Source organism: Ochotona curzoniae, unplaced genomic scaffold (assembly GCF_017591425.1).
Source record: "Ochotona curzoniae isolate NIBS_2020 unplaced genomic scaffold, NIBS_Ocur_1.0 contig_883, whole genome shotgun sequence".
Lineage (NCBI taxonomy): Eukaryota > Metazoa > Chordata > Mammalia > Lagomorpha > Ochotonidae > Ochotona > Ochotona curzoniae.
In genome coordinates, this window is record NW_024466599.1 from 41694214 (window position 1) to 41710943 (window position 16730).

The 16730-nt window shown below is 43.3% G+C and overlaps 1 protein-coding gene across 6 annotated transcripts in view; it reads left to right on the forward strand.

The window, feature by feature from the left end:
* The first annotated feature begins 11449 nt into the window (after nucleotides 1–11449).
* Nucleotides 11450–16730, forward strand: part of VPS54 (VPS54 subunit of GARP complex) — a 117271-nt gene continuing 111990 nt past the window's right edge. For 2 of the 6 annotated variants that reach the window (XR_005885184.1, XR_005885183.1), the window contains exon 1: nucleotides 11938–12070. The gene's annotated coding sequence lies outside the window, so the exon portion shown is untranslated. Of the gene's footprint in view, nucleotides 12071–16730 lie in introns of all 6 variants that reach the window. The other 4 variants (XM_040993335.1, XM_040993334.1, XM_040993332.1 and 1 more) reach the window with 4 other exon arrangements.

The following is a 16730-nucleotide window of genomic DNA, read 5'->3' on the forward strand; positions in this document are numbered from 1 at the left end:
CCATAGCTGTATCTTATGAAAACCTTGAGTTCTGTAATACATTAACAACAAATCATTTTTGAGACAATAGACTATTTATTCTGCTTAGTGTATGGAAACAAATGGCTTATATTTATAAAAGCCAGTTTGTCTTGTTATTCATTCATTGTTTCAGATTTTCCTGTATCAGCCTCTGATTCAGATGTTGCAGTCAAAGTACAAACCAGACAGACAAAACTCCCTGCCCTTACCAGCTTACATTCATTTGGGGAGTGACAATGAATATGTAAAACACACAATGGGTAGGATAATAATAAGGGGTGGGGGGAATGCAGATGGAACATGGTGTTGCAACGAGAAATATGACTGTAAAGCCTCACTGAGAAGATATGATCCAAATACAGACTTGGAGACAATATGGGAGTTAGCCATGCACACGTCCAGGGGAAGAGGTGGGGGTGGAGACGAAGTCCCAGGCAGAGGGAGGAGCAAACGCAAGTGCAAGAGAAAGGAGCATGCTAGGCTTGTTGGAGAAACAGTGAGAGGCTCTATGTGATAGAACAGAAGGAGAAATGGGAGAAGCAGGGAGAGATGACAGAATGGGACAAGATAATCGGGGACCCCTGAAAGACTTTACCTTTTGCTGTAAATGAGACAGCAGCTTCTGGAAGGTGTGAAGCAGAAGAATTACACTATTAAAATGTGTAGTTTTTTTTTTTTTTTTTAAATTCTAAAGGCCGACAGATACACACAGGGAAAGAGAGAATGAGAGAGAAAATTTTCTACCATCTAGCTCACTCCCCAGATACATACACAACAGCCAAGAACCCAAAACTCAATCTGTATATTCCTTTTAGATAGCAGGGACCCAGGGACCCAAGGACTTGAGCCTGCTTCCCAGGCAGTGGGAGTCAGGAGCCAGGATTGGGACGTGGGCACTCTGACATGGCATGTGGGTATCCCACGTGCTGTCATAGCTGTTGTGTCAAATGTCTACTCTTGCCAAGCTTTTTTTAAGAGAATTTTTTTTTAAAGATTGATTTATTTTTTGTTGGAAAGTCAGATATACAGAGAGAAGGAGACACGGAGAAAGATCTATCCACTGGTTTGCTCTCTAAGTGGCTGCAAAGGCTGGAACTGAGCTGATCTGAGGCTAGAAGCCAGGAGCTTCTTCCGGGTCTCCGATGCAGGTGCAGGGTCCCAAGGCTTTGGGCCATCCTCTGCTGTTTTCCCAGGCCACAAGCAGGGAGCTGGATGAGAAGTGGAGTAGCTGGGTCATGAACCTGTGCTCATATGGGATCCTGGCACATGTGAGCTGAGGATTTAAGCTACTAGGCTACCACACCAACGCCCCACCAAGTTTTAAAAGGATTAAGCTGACTGTTGTGTTAAGGGTAGATTAGAAAGGGGCAAAAGCAGAAACAATGGGACTGACTGGGAGGCTTTTGCAACAATCGAGACCTTTGCAATAACCATGCAATAATGATTGCATTGCCCAACTCTGAGTATTATTATTCATCATGCAGTCTTTGATAAAGGTACTTTCTAAAATGACCAGTGGATCACAAGCCAAGGGCCACAGTCAGGGGCCCTTGCAGCAAGACAGCTTGAGCAGGTTGGATGTGATGTGAATGGGATTAAATATTTAGTTTAGATTTATTTTGAAGGTAGAATTAATAGGCTTTGCTGGCACATTAGATGTGGTATGTGAGAGAGTCAAGAATGACTTCAAGGTCATCCATTAACTTCATAAATTATTAATATGCATTATACCAATTACTAAGATGGAATAATTCATATTAATATTTATTTTTTAATCCAATAAGCACTTATTGAAAGTATTCTATGTAGTAAACTTTTCCAGATTCTGCAGGGAAATTTTTAAAAAGTAAAACATGAGCATCCACAGAAAAAAAATCATGTTCTTGCAATATTTACGAGTTATTCTGTTTGTAAAGATGCACAGATAAAAGAGTTGAAGGAAATAATAGAATAACCAAATACCGTGGAGAGCAACATAGAACAAAAATATGATAGTAAGAATTAAAAAATAAAAATTGGAAATAATTTTACATTTGTCATGGCATGCCCCTAGCTGTGACTGTCATACTGTTTTCTAGTCTGTTAGCAACATATTCACTAAGCAACATGACTTGCTAGGCTGGATATGTTCTATAGTAGACTCTTGCTCCTGGGAGAATGTACATAAAAATACCATGTCAAAAAAAATTAAAAAGAGGGCCTGGTGCAATAGCCTAGCAGCTAAAGTCCTCACTTTGAATGCCCTGGTATTTCATATAGGTGCTGGTTCTAATCCTGGCTGCCCTGCTTCCCATCCAACTCCCTGCTTGTGGCCTAGGAAAGCAGTCAAGGACCACTTAAAGCTTTAGGACCCTATACCCGTGTGGGAGACCTGGAAGAGCCTGCAGGCTCCTGCCTTCAGATTGGTACAGCTCCGGTCGCTGCGGCTGCTTGGGGAGTAAATCAGTGGACAGAAGATCTTCCTCTTTATCTCTCCTCCTCTCTGTAAATCCAACTTTGCAATAAAAAAAAATCTTTTTAAAAAATGAAAAAAAAAAACCCAGAAACAAAAACAAAAGACACCATGTCTGAAGTAGCAATAGCGTCTTTCACATGCTGTTCGGTTGCTGGTGTCTGGGGTGGCATGATTCACGGTACAGCTAAGAATCAGCATTCTTACCTTGGTCCCTGGTTCTTTTTCATCTAATTTTTGACTTGTCAATTTGAATACTTTGTGATCACTTAGCTTTGCCGTGGCCAGTTGGCTCACAATGACTTTGGAAAACTTGTGGTTTTTCAAGCCTCACATCACCCCCCCCCCATTCACAGCCATATCTTGCCATTTCCTATTTTATAAGGGTTTCACTCACACAGTCTTTCTAATACTGAGATTGTGATTATTACAATGATGATTGTGATAGTTGACATTTTTAAGTACTGACTATGAGGTAGGCACTAAGCTATGCTATTTAAGTGCACTTCGAATGTAATCCTCACATGCCGAGGAAGACGGTACCACCATTATCCCGGTAAGGAAGGGAGCTTTAGGGAGCTTAGTAACACGTCCGACAGAGTTAGACGCAAATCCAAAACCCATGAAAACAATTACGTCATAATATGTCCTTTTGTATCTCATGTACATTGAACATGATGTAAGGAGAAAAATAAGAACCAGTCTACCTAAGTTCTCTAGAAATGATCTTTCCACAGCTTGGTGATTAATTTTACCAAGTTCAAGTTGTAGATAACATTTGCGGTACCATCAGTCCTATTTTTAAAGGTATTGATACAAGAGATGTTTTGAATGGGTCCGGGTACAGGAACATATACACTTACATCCACACACACACACACACCATGAATGTGGGCACACTGTAGTAGCTCAAAGGATAGAGATGCCACTGGGGAGGAGGGTGTCTTTAAATAGATAAGAATGAAAATAAGAGAGGGGAAGAGGAGGGGAAAGGAAGACAACTAAGAAGTGCTTATTCGGGGGTCCAGCACAATGCCTCAATCGGCTAACCTCCGCTTGCAAGTGCCAGGCTCCCGTATGAGTGTTGGTTCATGCCCTGGCTGCTCCACTTCCCATCCAGCTCCCTGTTTGTGGCTTGGGAAAGCAACACAGGATGACCCAAAGTCTTGAGATCCTGCATCCACGTGGGAGACCCAGAAGAAGCTCCTGGCTTTGCATTGGCTCAACTTAGGCCATTTAGGGAGTGAACCAGTAAATGGAAGATCTTTCTCTCTCTGTCTCTCCTTCTCTCTGTAAATCTGCCTTGCCAATAACAATAAAATAAATGAATCTGAAAAAAGTGCTTATTTGGCATTTTATATGATCAATTGCTGTGTTAAAATGCTCATTTAATATTTACACCTCTGTTATTAGCCTAATTTTAAATAACAGAAATATAAAAAGTGTAATGAAATTTCTCGTTTCTTCTTTTAGATGAAGAAAATAAGAATTAGAGACGAGATCTGTTACATGGCTGAAACGTCAGCGCTGTGCTGACAGGCACATGGCGATGCCTGTATCCCACATCCGGATGCACGGGTTCGTTTGCTCTAGCTCCTAACTCCAGCTTCTTCCCAAAGCAGACCGCAGCAGAGGCGGCTCCTGCTGCCCTTACAGGAGAGCTGGATAGCATTCCAGTTCCCAGTTTCAGCCCAGAACACACAGAAGGTTCTTTGGTTCTTTTTCTGTCTCTCTCAAGTTATAACAAACAAAAAAACCTGATTGCACACAGCAAAGGTTAGTCAAACCCTCAAAACCTACAGGTGGCAGATGGACTTTAGTGTAGCCCTCAAGATTCCTGCCTGCTGGTATTGACATCTCTGTCTAAATCCTTGTCCTTTGAGTATAAGTGAAACTTGTGACATGCTTCTAAACCACAGACCATGGCAGAGGTGGTAGGACATTGGCTAAGCAGATTTTTAGAGACTTTAGAGAGACTTAATCATGAAGTCATCAGTCATGTTGGGACACCCCACAGAGCACAGAACCGCTCTGAGCTGAGGGCAGCCACCAGCAGCACGATGCCAGCGTTCTTAGTAACTATGTGAAAATGAATTCTGCAACTACCTGAGTGGTCTTGAAAGGCGGGTGTTCCTAAGGTAAGCTTTCACAGGGGAATGCAGACTTACGTTCTGATGGGAGTCTTGAGAGAACTGCGGTAGAAAACAAACTGTGCTTAGGCTCTTGACTCGAAGCTGTGACATACTAAATGCACATTGTATTAAATTACAGCTGGTAGTAATTTGTGCACACAAATGGAAAAGTGAAAATACCACACTATCTTGGTTTTCTTGTTTGCAGTCCAGCGAATACATAGTAAATGGCAACTGCTATTATAATACTCATAATGGGAGCCCTGCGCGGTAGCCTAGTGGCTGGGTCCTCGCCTTGCACATGCTGGGATCACATATGGGTGCTGGTTCTAAGCCGGCTGCTCCACTTCCCTTCTGGCTCCCTACTTGTGGCCTGGGAAAACAGTGGACGATGGCCCAAAGCCCTGGGACCCTGCACTTGCGTGGGAGACCTGGAGGAAGCTCCTGGTTCCTGGCTTTGGCTCAGCTCAACTCCAGCGGTTGTAACCACTTGGGGAGTGGACCAGCGGATGGAGGATCTTTCTCTCTATGTCTCCTTCTCTCTGTAAATCTGACTTTCCAATAAAAATAAATTAATCTTAAAAAAAAAAAACTACTCAAAATGGAAATGTGGAATATCAAAGAGAAAGTGACAGAAATTTGCTAGGCTTAAATCATGGTTTTTAAAGTTATCAAACAGCTGACTCAAGAAGATGTTATGTTGCAAACTTGCAACTATCACGAGTATTATTATCCTATGAAACACTGTAAAATTCTGGAGTGATTATACCCACATTTAGTTGTAACATCTTACATACATCATACTTAGAGTTAACTGGAATGTTTCCTTCAATAGCGTGGGGACAGTATTAGATGGGGAGAAACCACAAGACAGATTCAGTTTAGAACCACATTGCTAAAAAATAGGATTTTAAAACATTTTAAAATACCTTAGATACAATGTTTGAAATACCTCAGGATATTGGGTCAAAAAACAACAAACAAACAAACAAACAACCAACCCTAGGGGAGGACTCTCAGCCTGATCACTTTCAGTTCCTGAGTGCACGCTGTTCTGGCAGCCAATAAGCATTTGGTTCAGACTCACCCCAAGTGGCAGTGTCTGGCTTGGGGTGCTGGCTCTGCTTCTGCTTCCATCTCTGCTATCTGTATCTGGCTTCAGTATCTGGGAGGTGAACCAGTAGGTGAGGGACTTCGCTGTCTCTCTGCCTTTAAAATAAAAACAATCTTATTTAAAAATAATTTTAAAATATTGTGTATACAGAACACACAATATATTTATACATATTTGACCATAGCGTAGATAAGAGCACTTGAATGAGTTTCTAGTTGATAGAGTCAATGTTTGTGATGACAAAAAATAAAAAAGACCAGTACTTACAACCTACCAATTTTTCTACTTGTTCCGTGTACCAGCGCCTCCATTTTTCACTGTATTGATATGCAGAGGCGCATGTATTCAAATAATTTCTGTCAGTCAAGTCATTAACATTGGCAGCAGTGTACACCTAGGAGGTATACTAACTTATTACTGCCACACACACAAATACGCTTTGAGCATGTGGTAAGTGTGAGCATAGGAAGGCCTTTTATAAAGGTGTTCTGGCATTCAAATGTGCAATTCTTCTCTCATGAGAATATACAACCCTAATAACCTTTCATAATTCTTAGTGAATGGCAAACACTGTGTGGTAGATATGATAGCTAAATATTTTCTTCAGATTTGATATTTTGATTTGATATTTTAAGGGCAATCACAGAAGTTTCTATCAGTTTCTTAATTTTCTGGCATTTGAAGTTTTTGGACATGAACATGAATAGTATATCTACGCACATGCATTTATAATTTGATTCTATCGGCGAAGTGATTCTAGTAAGTGAGAATACTCGTTAATTTAAAATTTATTTACCTTTAAATTACTTGTCCTGTTTACACTTTTTGTTTTAAAATCTGATCATCTGCCTTTGTTTTTCTGCTTAGTTAGGTTCAATGTTATGAATTCTTCTGTGGAAAAGGACAAGTAAACATTGTGCTGATCACTGAAAGAACTAAGCACAACACTCAGTGTGTATTTTCTTCTTATAGTATCAACAGATAGATAATGAGGAGGCAAACCAGTTTGTCTTGTTCTAGTGTCTGGGAGACACCCAATGGTTACCATTTAACCAAGTGCCAACTTGATAACTTCTTTGGAGCAAGTGGGGAATAAATATGAACTGTTTGTTAAAAAGCAAAAGCAACGAGAATTAAGATAGCTTTTGAATTGTCATTAACTTCTTGATGCAGGTAGAAATTTTAGGAACTTGTTAAATGCATTTTTTTGCAGTGTTTTAAAAAATATTTTTTAAATTAATTATTATTTTTTAACTTGGAAAAGCATATACACAGAGAGAATGAGATACAGAGAAAAAGCTCTTCCATCTGCTGGTTCTCTCCCCAAGAGGCCACAACCAGAACTGAGCTGATACCAAGTCAGGAGCCAGGGGCTTCTTTTGGGTCTTCTATGCAGGTACAGGGCCATCCTCCACTGTTTTTCCAGGTCACAAGTAGGGAGCTGGATGAGGAGTTGATCGACCAGGACATGAACTGGTGCCCATATGGGAACCTGGTGGATGCCAGGGGAGGATTTTTGCCACTAGGCTATCATGCTGGGCCCCATTGCTTTGCAGTTTTTAAAAAGACCTTAATTTTTATAGGAAAGGCAGAATTACAGAGAGCAGAGGAGCTTGTCCATCCGCTGATTCACTCCTCAAATGGCCTCAATGGCCAGAGCTAAGCTGATAAAGGCTGGGAGCCAGGAACTTTCCAGGTCTTCCATGCGAGTACAGGGCCTAAGGACTTGGGTCATTTTTACTGCCTTGCCTTGCCATTAGCAGGGGGCTGGATCACAACGGTAGCAGACCAGGATGGAACTGATGCGCATATGGGATATTGGTGTTGCAGGCGAATTTTTAACTTGCTATGCCACAGTACTGACCCTGATCTATTTTTTTTTTTAATTTGAGAATACTATTTTGACAGTACTGAAATCTTTGTTTTTGTTAACCGTGGCCATTATAATGTGCAGCAACTCATCAAAACATACTCTTATTCCTCTAGCCTAACTAAAACCACTTCTCCTTTGACCAACATCTTCCTATCCCCTGGCTCTGGTAATCACCATTCTTTCTTTCTTTCTTTCTATCTTTTTTTTTTTTTTTAAAGATTTACTTCATTTTTATCACAAAGTCAGATACATAGAGAGGAGGAGAGACAGGAAGATCTTCCCTCCGATGATTTACTCCCCAAGTGACTTCCTATCTGAAGCCAGGAGCCAGGAGCTTCTTCTGGGTCTCCCATGTGGGTGCAGGGTCCCAAGGCTTTGGGCCGTCCTCGACTGCTTTCCCAGGCAACAAACAGGGAGCTGGATGGAAAAGCGGACTGCCAGGATTAGAATTGGCACCCATATGGGATTCTGGCGCTTTCAAAGCGAGGACTTCAGCCGCTAGGCCACTGTGCCAGGCCCTCTTTTTTTTTTTTAATGTGTTTCATTTTATTATTTACGTATTTATGTATTTATGCATTTGAGAGACAGAACAGGGACAGAAGGAGCTCCCTCCCACAGGTTCAAGTCCCAAATGCTGGCAGTGGCTGGAGCTGGGAACTCCATGCAGGTTCAGGTGGTGGGAAGGAACACAAGGGCTGGAGCCATCACGTGCTGCTTCTGTGGGTCTGGATCAGCAGGAAACTGGATTCAGAGCTGCAGTCAGCAATGGAACTGGGTCATTGCCACGTGAGACCCAGGCATTCTAGCTTTTAGCTCAAAAGCCTGCCCTCTAGCAATCACCATTCTGGTTTTGCTTTGATGTAGGTTTTGGTTTTATTCGGGATCAGGGATTTATGAAGACTTACTGCTTCATAGTTCAATTCAATGTATATTGGAAATTGATTTTCTTGGCTTTTTTGTGACAAAATTGTAGAGAATTGAATTTAGAAAAAGTGAAATGTAAGACCTCTCTCTGTCTTTATGTATTTATTATTACCATTACTATTATTTGCTCTCTTCCCTCCCACCAGCTTTAGCAGTGTGGTGGGTAAAACATTTCACAAAGAGTGATGTTTGCAGGTGTTTTTTTTTAAGATTTATTTATTTATTGTTACTGGAAAGTCAGATTTACAGAGAGAAGGAGAGACAGAGAGAAAGATCTTCCATCTGCTGGTTCCACTCCCCAGTGGCTGCAACTGCCAGAGTTGAGCCTGTCTGAAGCCAGGAGCCAGGAGCCTCCTCCTTGTCTCCCATTTGTAAGGTCCATGTGTAAGGTCCCAAGGCTTTGGGCCATCCTGGAGTGCCTCCCAAGGCACAAGCAGGGAGCTGGGTGGCAAGTGGAGCAGCAGGGACAGGAGCTGATGCCCATATGGGATCCCAGCACATACAAGGCAGGGAATTTAGCCACTAGGCTTCCATGCTGGTTCCTGTTTACAGTTTCAAAAGTCATTTCTTACAAGTGAGACTTGATTCTACTTTGTTTTTCAGTTCCCAGATGTAACAGTTAGATTTTCACTTTTGACTTGTTGAAACACAGTCTTATAAATGCATGAAACTTATTTTAAGGAAGAAATAAAATTCAAAATTGAATAAAATCTTCCTAAAAGTAAGATGATTGTGGATTTCATATGTATTAAGTATATATACACACATACACCAATATTAAGTCATTACCTTATCTGTGGGTTTTATTAGTTTAAGATTGCAAGTCCTTTGAAACAGTGCTGAGTTAGAATGTTGTTTAAGAATCAGTATTAGGATCCAGTGTGGTAGCCTAGTGGCTCGAGTCCTCTCCTTGCATTGCATTGGGATCCCATATGGGCACTGGTTTGTATACAGGCCTCTCCAGTTCCCTTCCAGCTCCCTGCTTATGGTCTGGGAAAGCTGTTAAGGACGGTCCAAAGCCTTGGGGCTCTGCATTCATGTGGACACTAGGAGGAGGTTTCTGGCTCCTGGCTTCAAGATCTGTTAAGCTATGACTTTTGTGGCCACTTGGGGAGTGAACCAGTAGATGGAAGATCTTTTTTTCAGACTTGCTTTCTCTCTGTAAATCGACTTTCCAATAATAATTTTAAACAAATGTTTAAAAAAAAATCAGTATTAGAGCGGGAGGGATTTGGCCTAGTAGTTAAAGATTCACCATCCTGGGCCGGACACAACGGCCTAGTGCTTAAGTACTCACTTTTAATGTGCCGGCATCCCATATGGACGCTGGTTCTAATCCTGGCAGCTCTACCTCCCATCCAGCTCCCTGCTTGTATCCTGGGAAAGCAGTTAAGGATGGCCCAAAGCCTTAGGACCCTGCACCTGCATGGGGAACCTGGAGGAGATCCTGGCTCCTGGCTTTGGATAGGCACAGCACAGATTGTTGCGGTCACTTGGGGAGTGAATCATCGGATAGAAGATCTTCTCTGTCTCTCTGTATATCTGACTTTGCAATAAAAATAAATAAATCTTAAAAAAAAAGATACATCATCCCACATTGGGGTGCATGGGTTCCAGACCTGGCTGTATTCCTGATTGCAGCTTCTGCTAAGACAAAGGTGTCCTTGGACACAGCAGGTGATAGCTCTAACAGTCCGCCTGCCACCGAGCCAGGAGGCTTCCCCACTCCCTTGGCGTGCCTGGAATCTGGCTTCCACCTTGCCACAACTTCAGTTGTTGATGGCACATGGGCAGTGAGGCAGCAAATGAGCAATCTCTGTATGTCTTTTTTTCCTTTTAAGATTTGTTTTTATAGGAAAGTCCGATAATCAGAGAGAAGGATAGACAGAAAGATCTTCCACCCTCTGGTTCTCTCCCCAAATGGCTGTAACAGCCAGAGCTGAGCTGATCCGAAGCCAGGAGCCAGGAGCCTCTTTCAGGTCTCACATGCCAGGGCAGGGTCCCAAGGTCTTATGCCATCCTCCACTGCTTTCCCAGGCCACAAGCAGGGAGCTGGATAGAAAGTGGAACAGCCGGGATACCAACTGGCGTCCATATGGGATTCCAGCTTTTGCAAGGGAAGGATTAGCCAATTGAGCCATGGCACTGGGCCCTCAGTGGGTCTTGCAACTTAAGTGCTTTTTAAAAAGTATACACAAATAATTAGAATTAAGAAGCTTTAGTACACACACACATTTGAAGCATCTCAGTGAAACAGTAAGAATAGTTAACTTCTATGCCGGGAAAGTATAATTTGGTATCTTTTTTCTTTTAACTTGAGAATACTTAAAGTATATATATATTTTTGACAATTTTGAAATCTATGTTTTTGTTAACCGTGGCCATTATAATGTGCAGCAACTCATCAAAACATACTCTTATTCCTCTAGCCTAACTAAAACCACATCTCCTTTGACCAACATCTTCCTATCCCCTGCTTTTGATTACCACCAGCCCTGGAATTTGTGAAGTAGCCTGAGCAGGACTGGCTGAGGGACCAGCTGACATAAACAGGCAATGCAATTTTCAGAGTCCAGCAGGTTGGGGAAGCAGAGTTGCGACCTTTAACCTTTGGAGGGCATTTATTAGGGAAACTCTGAATAGCATTTACTTTGAGGGAGTGAAAGGAGACATGGGACCTCGTGGAAGTTTCTGCATGAATAGCTCCTGGGTGGGTTGAAGACGTATGAATTCGACTGGTCCAGAGGGGTGCATGAGGACCACGCTCGGGGTCCCGTCCCGAGAAAGCAGAAGGTGGCACCTGGGTGTGCCCGAGCACAGCTCCGGGTGTGTGTGTGTGTGTGTGAGGGGGGAGGGAGGCCGTGAGGGAAAAAGTGCAGTTGAATGTGACTTTATCTTTGCGTGCGAGTCTATCGGAAGAGGCGCAGGGGAGCTGGCGCGGGTGGCTCCCGGACCCGCGCCGACACCAGTCTCCCTCGGCGCTCGGCGCTTCCTCAAGCCGGGGCCGCGGCACTCCCGCCCCGGCCGAGCCGCGCGGTGGATTGTGGGCTGGGGGCTGCGGCGGCCTCGCAGCAGCCTCCGGCGCTCTCAGCCCGGAGCCCATCGGGCCCGGCGGGGCAGAGGAAAAGGCTGTGGGACAGGGAGCCCAAGTGCTAGGGGCCTGTGGTCGCGGCGCGGCGGCGGCGGCAGCTCCCCCGGAGGCCGGGAATGTGGGAGAGGCGGTGGCGGCAGCAGCGGCGGAGGCGGCGCTGCGGACCCGGGGGAAACTGCTGGCTGACAGGACACCCGGGAGAGACGTGAGGGAAGCCGCCGCTGCCTCCTCTCAGCCCAGAGCGAGCAGAGCTGGGCTCGAGAGGGCGGCCCTGTGCTTCCCCAGGCCGACCGGCGGCCAGCCAGCGGGCTCGGGGCAGGAAGCCGGGCTCGGGCCCCGGCCGGGCTCCCGGCGCCCGGCGGCGACGGCGGCCGCCGAGCACGAGCCTCGGCTCTACGTGGAGGGCTGGAGGCGGCGGCGATGCACTAGGCCTCGCTCCGGGGCGGCTGCCCGAGAACCGCAGGTAGGTGTGTGGGGCCAGCTCCGGGTCTGTCCCCCGGGCTTCGCGGCCCACCCACCCTCTGTGGGAGAGGAGAGAGGGAGACGGCGGCCGACCGAGACCCCACCCTCTCTGTCTGCTCTTTGGCCCTAAGGGAACAGAGTTTGGGTCTCGACTGACCGGCTCTGAAGCTTCCATTCTGCTCTCCTCCTGCTTGGGGCCGGCGTCTGTGCTCTTACTTCCTTCCCGGCCACCACAAACGCCGCTCTCGTCCCTGTCCCCCCTCTCTAGGCGCCCGGCTCTGGAACTTTCATCACCGCTTCTCCCCCCGCCCCACCCCACCCCGCCCTTAGACGCTTGCCCCCAAACTTTTCCCTTTTTCTTTTACTGCTGGGCTTTTTAGCCCCCTTTGGTTCCTGCTGAAATAATTTTTTAAAAATGTTTATCCCCACCCTGAGGGAAAGAGGATTCGTCTTGCAGTTTGGCAATTTAACTCGCAATAATCTGTTCAGTAATTAATTTTCCACCGTTTTGCTCCTTCCACTTCTGCATGACCGACTTGATGTTCTGGTGCATGACCGGTGTTGACTGGAGAACTTTTGCCGGCCCCTTACAATTAACTACTTGCTCAGTCCGTGCAATGAGTTCAGGATGGTATTTTTTGGAATTTTGTGTGACCGAGGTAGCAAGCATTTGTTTTTTAAAAAAGAGATTCCCTTTTAACCAGTGTCTTTTTTTTTTTTTTTTGGTCTCTAGTGAGGCTCTTACATTCGAAGAATTAAATTGTTCGGAGTGTTTTTGTTTCTACTTGGCTCTGTTTCTGATTTGTAAAACCCAAGTCAGCCTTAATAGTAACTGCTTGCAAAGCAAGTGATGTCATGATAAATTAGTTTTAGTGTACTCCAACGTAACCTGCTAATTTTAATGAATATTTACTTTTGGAAATCTGATGGGGAGTTGTAATTGGAAAAGCACCTTGTGAGCTTACAGGATTTCTAAGCAGCTGTAATGGGAACAGATGGAATGATGGGATTTGTTTGTTATTTGTAGTGCAGTTTGATTTCCTAGAAAAGGGTATTGGTGTTCACGATTATCATTGTCTTTTATTATTTGGGTAAAATGGTCAGTGTGTGTAATTCATAGTTATGGTTTGGGGATTAAGTGTTTGCAATTTTATTGAGATTCGAGTCTATTTACTGATAACTTCTGAATTATTGCACTGTAAAAATAAGACATTACAGTCTTAGGGTCACTTTTAAATGAAAAATATTTTGATGATTTTTTAAATGACAAAAAGTTGTCAAGATTGTGTTTTGTTGTTGGTATTCGTATGCTTTGTTTTTGTGTAAGTGGGGTTACTATTTTGACTTTCTGGAATGTCTTTGCTTTAGCAATTATGAGTGGTAAAACTATCTGAAGTTTATGAGGTAAAAGATGATTTAATTTTCATGTGCCATGTTTTCTGGATAAGTTGAAATTTATTTCTGGGTAAGACAGTAAAGTTTTTATGTCAGAATGAAAGGCAAATCTTACATAACCTGTGAAGTGGTAAACTTTACACTTTGTTCTTAATGACACTCCTTTTCCTACCAACAAATGTTGATTGAAATTCCCTTTGCCTGTTGTTAGTTTTCCAAACCAGTTTTTGTTTATGAGAGCCATCACTTCTCAGCCTTTGGCTAAGATCAAGTGTATATGAGAGTAAATGTGAGAGAGGATTAGAGAGACAGTATGAGCATTCCATCTTCCAGGTTTTTCCTCAGATAGCCACAGTTGCAGGGCTCGAATGAGGCTGGAGCTGGGAACTAATCCAGGTCACACATGTGGGTGGCATGGGCCCAGCTCCTCCTCCAGCAGTCACCTGTTTTATCTCAGGATGTGTGTAGGCATGAAGCTGGAATTGAGAGCTGGAACTCAAACCCAGGTGCGCAGTGAGGTAGAAGTGTTCTAACTGGTAGCCAAACCTCTAGGCCAAAAGCCTGCCTCTCTAAAATTTTTAAAAACAACTCTCTTGAGATATGATTAACATACTCCTTTAAAGTATACAATTAGATAATTTTTAGTATGTTTACTGAGTTATACACTGCAATCTAATCTTTTTTTTTAAAGATTTATTTATTTTGATTGGAAAGGCTGATATGTAGAGAGGAGATGCAGAGAGAAAGATCCTCTGTGCTGGTTTACTCCTGAAGTGACTGCAACAACCAGAGCTGAGCTGATTCAAAACCAGGAGCCAGGAGCTTCTTCCAGGTCACCCGTGTGGGTGAAAGGTTCCAAGGCTTTGGGCCATCCTGAACTGCTTTCCCACGCCACAAGTAGGGAGCTGGAACATAAACTGTGGAGCAGCTGGGACATGAGCTGGTGCCCCTATGGGATCCCGGGACATGCAAGGTAGGGATCTTATGAGGCTACTGTGCTGGGCCCTGCAATCTAATTTTAAAACATTTGAATTATTCCCTTGGTCTCCTCCATCCTCCCCAAACACCCTTGTTGCTACTTTAGCATTTACTTTTCATTCTTTCTACCCTACCCCAACTCCAGGCAATCACTAATCTGTCTGAATCTCCACCTTCCTTCAGAATAAGTGGTATGGGCTCATGGCTTCTCAATGAACTTTTTTTTTTATGATTAATTTACATGTTTAATATATTTTATTTGAGTCAGAGACAAACTGATCGCCAGTGTTAAAAATGATTATGTAAGTAACTGATATTCTTTTTGCTTTTACTCAGCATAAATACAAACTTTAGAGAAAGAAAGTTATTGGGAATGGCTTCAGTGACTTTAAGAGGTGTTTTGGTCATCTGGGGAAGAGCAGGCAAAATTTGGAGGAGTATTTTTTTCAGTGAATATCACAATATCAGGGTTGGAAAAGGCGGCAGAAATCATTAGCTTTCTTCTTGCTTGCCTCTCAAATAGTTGGTAGGAATCAGATGAGGAAAATGAAAAAGCAGAATCCTGAATCTTCAGGATGCATGGCTTAAAAACTACTGTATGATCATATAGTGATGGAACTTGAGGCAGGCCCTGTGGCTGAGCCGGAGATACCAAGATCCCTTCTCCCAGAGCCTGCTTTACTTCCTGTTTGGCTTCCTGCCAATGCAACCTGCAAGGCAGCAGATGATAGCTCCAGAGTTCTTACAGTTCACACATATACCCAGGTGGAGTTCTTGGTCAATATTGTATACATTTGGAGAGTGAACTAGTGGATGGAAGATCTCTGTCTCTCTCCTTCCATCCCCACCCTCTCTTTTCACTCTGCTTTTCAAATAAATACACAAACTTATGAAAAAACTAGATAGACTTAAAAAGTTGTTTAGGAGACCTGCAACGTCCCCTGTCAGCAATAAGCAAAGACAGGGATAAGCTTCCTATTAATGCATACACTGGCAAACATCACCTACGTGGATGATCTGGAGTAAGGTTCAGGTTCCTTCCTGGCTTGAGCCTCGCCCAGTCCTGGCTGTTGGCAGACATTGTGTGGGGATTGAACAAGCAGATGGGAAAGTTCTGTTTCTGTCTCTTTCTTTACCTTTCAAATAAATGAAAATAAAAACTCAAAAATAAATAATTTATATTTTCATATGTACACATATGCATGCTTATACATGTATGTTTGACATTTTGCTAGCAAAGCTGGGAAAGAATTGACTAATCTTTGGGTAAAAGCAGATGACCAGGGGCTCGCTGATTCTAAGCCTGTGGTGCCAGCATTGCATGTGGGTTCCAGTTCTAGTCCTGGCTGCTCTGCTTCTGATTCAGCTGCCTGATAAAGCAGTGAAGGCTGGCCTGGGCTCCTGCATCCACATGGGAGATGGGAAGAAGCTACTGGCTGAGCTGTGGCCAGAGTGGCCATTGGGGAGTAAGCCAGCTGATGGAATGTCTGTTTCCCTCTCTCTCCCTCTGTCTATCTGTCTTTTAAGTAAAATAAGTAAGTTAAAAAAAGAAAAGGGCAGATGACCATTGTATCCACATAGACAATATCTATTGTTAGGAAATCCTCTAAAAATGCTTTAACCTAAAGACTTAAACCAAGTAAATTATTTAGGAATCTTTACATCTTATTTTTAAAAATCTGTTTTTTCTTTATTAACTTTTAAAATGTTAGTTCACATCAGTTAGAGGCTTCATTTTTCAGATTCAGGGTCTTGACATCTGAAACAGTGGTTCTTCAGGAGCAATTTTGTGCTCCGAGGGAGGTTTGGCAGCACCTATAGACCAGTTTGTCACAACTGAAGGAGAAATGTTACTAGCATCTAGTCAGGAGTGTGCCAAGTATCTCACAACACACAAGCCATACTCCCCACCTCCGGAGCAATAACTTTTCTGACTTCAGATGTAATAGTGCTTTTCTAAACCTATGGTTTACATGGATTCTAATAAAGGCCTAGTTAGTGTTCTTGACTGTACCTTGTGGGAAAAAAAAATTTCTTTAAATGCGTAAGACTCATTTCAATTTTTCAGTATTTCCGGTAGTCCAGAGTTGAGGTATAGCATTGAAAATTAAATTAATTAATATACAGGAAGTGAATTGGGAAGGAATGTGATGTCTGTTTTAACTGGTCAACTTTCTGTCACAGTCATATGGAAGAAATGGTGAAGTAGGTAGAGCTCCAGCTGTTAAGAGTTTTCAAGGGGTAGCATGAATGAAGAATAATTGGATGTAATATTCAGAATAAGCCAT